A 7,464-nucleotide genomic window follows, 5' to 3' on the forward strand; every position below is an offset into this window, starting at 1 on the left:
AGAGCAGAGGAGCGATGATCTGGCCAGCAGCAATGGGGTTTCTGGATTGTACAGAGTTGTTTCTCCCCACTTACCTCAGGTGAGTGCTGACACAGATATCAAATTTCGTGTCAGCCTAGGTTAGAAGTGCCAGGGAGCATGTGACAAGGTTTTGGCTCATCTGGCTATGGTGTGGTCCGTGATGGCATTAAGTCTTCAAAGGCCAAAGAGTTAAACATTGTTTTAGCCACTCTGCCCAACTAGCTAAGACAGGCCTGAAGAAGCAATGTGGCTCCAACCAAAGACCCATTTTTTATGAGGTGATAGTCGGTAACAGCGCAAGCAAAGTACCTATGTCACACTGATCCAAGACAAAGCTGTGTTGTATTGGGCAGCGGGAATACAGGACATGGGCACAACTAACTTGATGTCAGATGAAATGTAAAGGATCTTTCTAGGAGCATTTAAAATACTGATTGCCAAAGGGCCTGTCTGAGGGAGACCTGAAGGGCAGGACAGTGCAGGTGTGCTTTGGCCAGCCTCAGCCTGTTGCGTAGCTGCCAGAGGAGTAGCCTTCATTTGCAATGTCTGTAATATATGTATATATCTGCAATATCTGTAGCATATGCACTGAAAAGTGTAGCAGTGGAGAAAATCAAGCCTGGATGTTACTACCTCTGTTTGTCTACAGCCATTGTGGCACACTGACATTAAAGTATGGGCATTTTTTTTCCCCAAATACTGACATAAATCAAGGGTGTTATACTCAGGGTACATAAGCTAAGATTTGCATAGTTATTTTGTTCTCTTTGATGGATCGACACCAGCCTGGGATCTGACCCTATTTCTATAACCTGCCCCTAATGCCAACAATTAAACTCTGTTTCAGTTTAAGTCAATCAAACATTCATATTTTTAGAACAATCTAGTTTCAAATGGTTGCAAACAAAATGAAGAGATGTGGTGTGCTGTAGACTGAAGGAAAACCACCAACATCAATTGGGTAAATTTGCAACTTAGTATATGCTGTTGAGATCTACAAAAATTCAAGAGCCAAAGGCAAGATTAGTTGGATTAGTGCTTCAGTAGTCCTTCATTATTGATTTGTCCCTCAGTGACATGATTTTTGTCTTCAGTTAACTCTGCTTATTGAATGAAAATTATGAAGGATTGAAACAAAAGTTCATATGAAGAAGGAGGATGTTGATTCCTGCTAATCTTATTTAGAATGATAATGCATTTCATTACATGGAGTACTTCGTTGAGGCTTCCTACATGCTCTTCCATGGTGTTAAGTCTCAGATACTCCTCTGTCCTCTGTCACTGGAAAACAGAGACACGGAAATATATTACAGTTCAGTTACTTGTCAATTAGAAGACAGGCAGAAAGCAGAAACAAGTCCATCTGAACATGGAGTTTCTGAGCACTGACCACTTTTCCTCTAGTTTACATTGCTTTCTAGGCTGTAATAACCACTGAGAACCACTTGTGTGTAAAAGAATGTCAGTCTGCCTCCTACAGCGGAAGCAGAGGAGGAAGGAGCCCCATAATGGCGTGAGTAAGCTTGGCTCTGGTGCACACTCTCAGCACCATGCCAGCTTTTTACAGCTGTCCTGCACAAGGAAGTCCTGATGTACTGGAGAATGAGGCTACTTGTCTGGAGAGTGAACATATATCAGTTCAGCTTGTGTTTTGGAAAAGTCAAAGACACGTAAATAACTTGCACCCAAGAAGCTTTTCTCTTGATACTGGAGCATCATCTGATGTGAATGAGGTTGGTATCCAGCCACAGAGAAAATAGAAGAAAGGGGATTTGCATGTGGCATGGGCAATATAGGGGACAGGAGCAAAACATCTACTCAAGTTTCCAGTTAAGTCAGGAGCTGAATCTGAAATCATCCCGTCTATTTACTCATCATGCAGTTAGAAACTAATTCCCAGGACACATTTCAAACAGCCTTTTAAAAAGCCTGCTAAACCAAAATAAATATGACCATATTACTTTTTAATTTCTCACTGTTTCAAACCAGGTTTAATTAGGCACACCACAACCTTGGAAAAATCTAAGGAACAGGGAAGTGATATTGATTCTTTATTGTCACTTTAATTGTCTATTCTGATGTGTTAAAACTGAAACAATCTTCCAGCTGCAATGTCTAATGAACTCCAAGATCAAACAAGATCTTGCTAATTATGGAGTTAATGAGGACAAGTTTGCAGGCAGAGTTAAGTTAGTAATTACATGTTTCAAAGCATCTTGAAGCTCAATAAGATCTTAATTTGGTGCTATAATGGTATACATTTTGCATTTCTTCTTTCTGAACATGTTACAGAAGGGCATCCTATGTATGGTATATGCTGCTAATCATGTGCAAGCAGCACAAAGATGACTTCAATAAATTAAGAGACTGGTTGTTTATAAATCAGCTCAACATTGAAATCTCATTTACATTTCTTCTATCCCATGTAATGTGTTTACACACAAATAATGTCAACATTATCATGGGAGGGGGATGAATTTAAATTCCACAGCATGTTTCTGAAGCCAAAACGTCAAGGAAAGGCAATCAACATTTTAAATGAGCATAGAGGCAACTAGATATTAAGAAAGCAACACTACTAAATCAGGCCTTTGAACCCACAGTAGGAAAATGAACCTTAGAGCTGTATCCATTTCAAGGAAAGGCTTACATTGCTCACGCATGGGATAAGGCAACCAAAGCAGTGCTGCTTTTAAAGCAAGTTACTCCTCTCAGTCCTACCAGGAAAGTTTATATCTAAAAAATTATTGTGTCTAGGATTTTTTGTAATCAGACTTTTTTCTCCTTTTTCTCTTGCTTTCCCAAGTTTCTCTTCTAAAATGTATTATAACCTTGGACTTATAGCTATACCTTCTGTCCTCACACAATAAGCACTCCTAAAGGGTCTGCAAGATATGCAATTGCAAAATAACACAGAAAAACAGATTGCTGGACCTGAATTGCTTACTGTAAGCACTATCAGTTTGCCACAGTGACAAGAATTTGACCGCATCCAGCAAATAGCCATGCTGTATAAAGTAATCCATTCCACGTGTTTTGCATTAAGCAAATCATGCCGTATAGAAATAAAGTTATTCTGACAACACATTGTGAGTGCTTCAGAGCTCACAGTCCTGGACTGAGAACAGTACAGCAAGAGACATCAGATAAAGGCTCAGAGGTACCAACATGAGTCCTTGTGAAGTCCAGGCAAACAATTCAGCCTGCAGCAATGCTGAGTAATACAGCTACTTCTTGACTTAGAACTGTAAATATATATATATATATATATGTGTATATATATATATATATATATATATAAAATTTCAATTTTCTCTTACAAGTGCATGGGAGATGCATCTCCATTTGAAGAAGTGGAAAAGGCCAGGTGCGCATCACTGAAATGCAATTGTATTTTTTCATCAAATCTGTTTTTACACAAAATAATTCTTCAGGCCGTGGTTATGTGAGACGTCTTTTTGGCTTGAATCCTGATTTATTTGATTCTTTCACCTGCATCGTGTCCTTCACTATGCTACTGCAGCTGTTCACATGACACCTATGGCAAACCATATCAAGGAACTGTCACATGACACCTGTGGCAAACCATATCAAGGAACTGATCTGGGTGAGAAATAAAACATTGCTATGGTTTTTTTCAACCAGATTAGTTAAAGCCTTCATTTACCACAGTGCTTCAAGACATATTATGCTGATGCAGGAGGAGGTGGACTAGAGTGGAAGTAGAGGTGTAAAGGAAACGTGGAGAGCAGATAATTAGAGGTATTTTAAACAGCACTGCCACAATATGTATCACAATCTCATTTTATTGATTCTAAGCATACTTTCTTACTGTAAACTGAAGACAAATTCTGTTTCTTAATGACTCTCAATACCTAAATGAATTTCCCAGCCTCTGCCTTTCTCCAAAGCACCATCACCTAGGCTCCCAGTATAAGATTTGGGGAACTGTTTGTTACTTAGTCTGCAAGCTAAGTTTGAATTTGATCCATATTTAAACAGAGCATTTAGAAAACAGTTTCTCAGAAACTCATAGACGGAACAGCAATACTAAGATGCTTTCATTTGTGCTCAGCTGATAGAGTGCTGCAGTTTCTATCCTATTGGGTAAGTTTCATTGGGAAGATTGTATTCCTGTCAATTAGGAGCTCAGAATAAATAATAAATACTACAATCCAGGTCACTAAAGTTTCCCTGAATGTACCCACATAGGCTTAATTAGTCCTCAGAGCAATTTCCTCTCTTACATCTGTTTTATAGCCCGTCTTACTGCACTGCAGTGCATCCTCCCTCTGCCAGGACTGGCAAAGGCACAGCTCTCACACTTCTCTCTCCCTTGCTGCTGCTCCCGTTTGCTGCCCTGAGCTCCCTGCCATTGCCACTGCTGTATCTGGTAGGATTTCTCTCTCTAGTGTTTCTCCATGGACTGCCCAGAGAGGTCGTGAAGTGGCCATACCTGGAGATATTTAGAAGACACATAGATAAGGTGCTGAGAGACGTAGTTTAGTGGTGGACTTGACAGTGTCAGGTTAGTGGTTGGACTTGATGGTCTTAAAGGTTTTTTGCAACCAAAAAAATTCTATGATCCTATGTTCCTTGGCCATCCTGGTGTCCTCAGGTGAATTGGTTTCCATTGCAATGGCTCTATGTGGGATATTTGGCATCTGACATTTATATCCCTGCAGTCTTCTCTGACTGTGGAGGAGGCTACAGGATGCCTTGTTCAGCTTCTCTCAGCATTGCCACAAGCTACCTTAGGCACATTTTTGTTAATCATGCTAGCCATTGTTTTTTCATTGTTCAAGACCTTGTCTGAAGAATTTAGACCTTTCACTTGGGGCTGGGAACAGTATGGCAAGGGAAATCACTGAGCCTGCAGCATAGAACTACCAAGAACGTGCATCTTATTCCTCATGTAGATAGAGCTTTCTCTCTGGCAGATAGACTGAGAAGTCAAAATTTGTTCTTAGAGTTGACAAATCACAAAGCTCCCGGAGAAGCTCCTGAGTCAGGGAAAGGACCTAAGAGAGAAGTGAAGCATGAGGGAAAATCTTGAGAACATACTAGGTAAAGTGACTCTTTGCTTTTATGTTGAATAGTCTGCATGAGCAAAAACTGGTGCAGCATGACAGTAGTCTTTTCTAAGCTGAGGAGTGTGCTGGCCATCTAATAGATGAGAGTCTTTTTCCTATTGCTTTTTCACGGGACTGAAACATCTTCTAACATAGTTTTAGCCAGAAATATCTTTTTCCTCATAGCCACAAATTCTAACTTGTGATTTTGCTAGCTCTATGCATAGCTTTGTAACAAGTCCTTTTAAGCGGTCCCTCGATAGTACTGAAGATTTTCTTATAACACTTAAAATGGGGAATATTTTCCCATCCTACATGGTCTTTGGTTTCCATTCCTTTCAATGTGATTTCTGCTTTGTTCCTTTTCTGTGCTAGGAGACGATAATGAGGTTCACACACCTTCTGCTCTGGTGCTTGGAAATCTACCCTGGGTTTAGCTCAGCTGCAGAGAGCTGAGAGGTTGCCCCTTGCATGCCGCCAATTTTCAGTGCGCTCGTATGTGGTGGACGCGGCAGGGGGCTAATCCTAACAACAAACATTATACTCTTTCCATACTCACTTACACTTTGGAATCAAGGGTAAGAAGTTCTCTTTGAAGCTGCTTTTCTCTGAATGGTCTGGCAAGCTAACATGGACTTCCCAGACTCTGGCCAGAATTCAAATGTATCACAGCGCAGCTCAGTGATTGTAGCAATTCTCCCATGCCCTCCCAGCACACCAATCTTCCTGTAGCATGGGATCAGAACGACATGCTTCTTTTCTTCAAGAAGTAGGAAGCTGTTTATTTAAGCACAGCTGCAGCCAGCACTCATGAGCAAAGTTTACCTGCAGCAAATTTGCCTTTTTTTATCAGTTTGCTATCTCCAATGCCTTACGTTGCAGCACGCACCATTGTGGAAACAGAAAATAAGTGATCTAGTGAAATTATTTCCAGTCACAGGACATGGGTTGAGCTGGCAAGTCTGACCACTGGAATAATGTTCAAAAGCTCATGGCCTTTTATATTTCAATAACAATAGAAACTCATTCTGTGCTCAATCTGGAAAAAAATGTTGCCCACATTTGGAACTCAGTGGGAGCTGTGCATGTGGAATTTGGCCCAAAGAGTTGTGTTGCAAGATGCCGTTTGCCCTTGCCTTCCTCCAAATATTGATTCTTTATATTTGTAGACAAATAGCAGCTGACTGTGACAGAAACAAATTTAAAGTAAGTGTCTGCCTGAAAACAGGTTTTTGCTGCAGATGTGCATGTAGATGGAACAGAATAATTCCACTGATCTTGGAAATGGACTGGCACAAGAACTGCATCTGTTGCATACCACCTTGGATGGGCATTTTTACACCAACTCCTTTTTACCAGTTCCTTGAATTGGTAGGTTTTTATTCTAGCTAGGATTCCAAAGAAGAAAGGTAATACTTGCAGCATTACATATTTGCTGCTATTTCCTACATTACTCTGATTTTATTGGAACACTAGTAAATTTTCAAATAAAGTGTACTGTAGAAAATTAGATGGCACTTTATGCACTCAGTTTCTACTCTTTGAAACAAGGAAAATAGAAAGGATCACATAAAGGCATCTGAGGAAGAATCTCCTTTCTTCCTTACATGCAGGAAGAAGGATGGGCTTATTTAGAAGGGGGCCTAAGCTTCTCAGTGTGCACACATTTTTAGCTGTTAATGTTAGTCATTTAGGTTTCTTTCATACAGCTGCATAGTGGAGACTAAATTTCCTATTAAGAGTGGAGTTGGATGACTAGGACATAGTCCTGAAAACTGGGAAGCAAAGGGGTGATTCATCTCAGTAGAAAGAGTGACTTACACTGTGGCTTCCACCTGCTCTAGGTGGGCAGGATCCTTGGACAGGATGCAGCCCCGCTTTGCAAGAGAAGGAAGGGGAGAGGAAATCCTGTGATTTACTTCTGAAATTTTTCTTCCAGGAAAATTTACTTTCTGAACTTGACCTGTATTTTTAAGAAAATTGAGATGAAGCAGACTTCATTCAGAGGTGAATTTCTTAGTGAGCAGGTAATTTTCATTGATACTTCTCTCCCCATGCTACATCTGCAGCTGAACCTTTGGCTCAAAATGAAATTGTGAGAGCAGAATGTTCTCTTTTGTTAGAGCCATGAGAGACTATAGGACATCAAAGATAACAGCTCCACAGTCGGGCAAGCTTAAAAGTGATGGCTTTACTTCCTCACATGGCTTACATCTCCTAGACTTGACAGATACTCTACTTTACATTATTGCAGGTAGAAGCATTATGGGCTTTCTTTTTGATCTACTACTTGTCTTCACCTTGTCATGTTTTTTCAAGTAAGGAAGATCTTTATGGCAACTCGCTTACAGTACAATACTCTAAAGCTGCT

This window comes from Colius striatus, chromosome 2 (assembly GCF_028858725.1).
Source record: "Colius striatus isolate bColStr4 chromosome 2, bColStr4.1.hap1, whole genome shotgun sequence".
Taxonomy (NCBI): domain Eukaryota; kingdom Metazoa; phylum Chordata; class Aves; order Coliiformes; family Coliidae; genus Colius; species Colius striatus.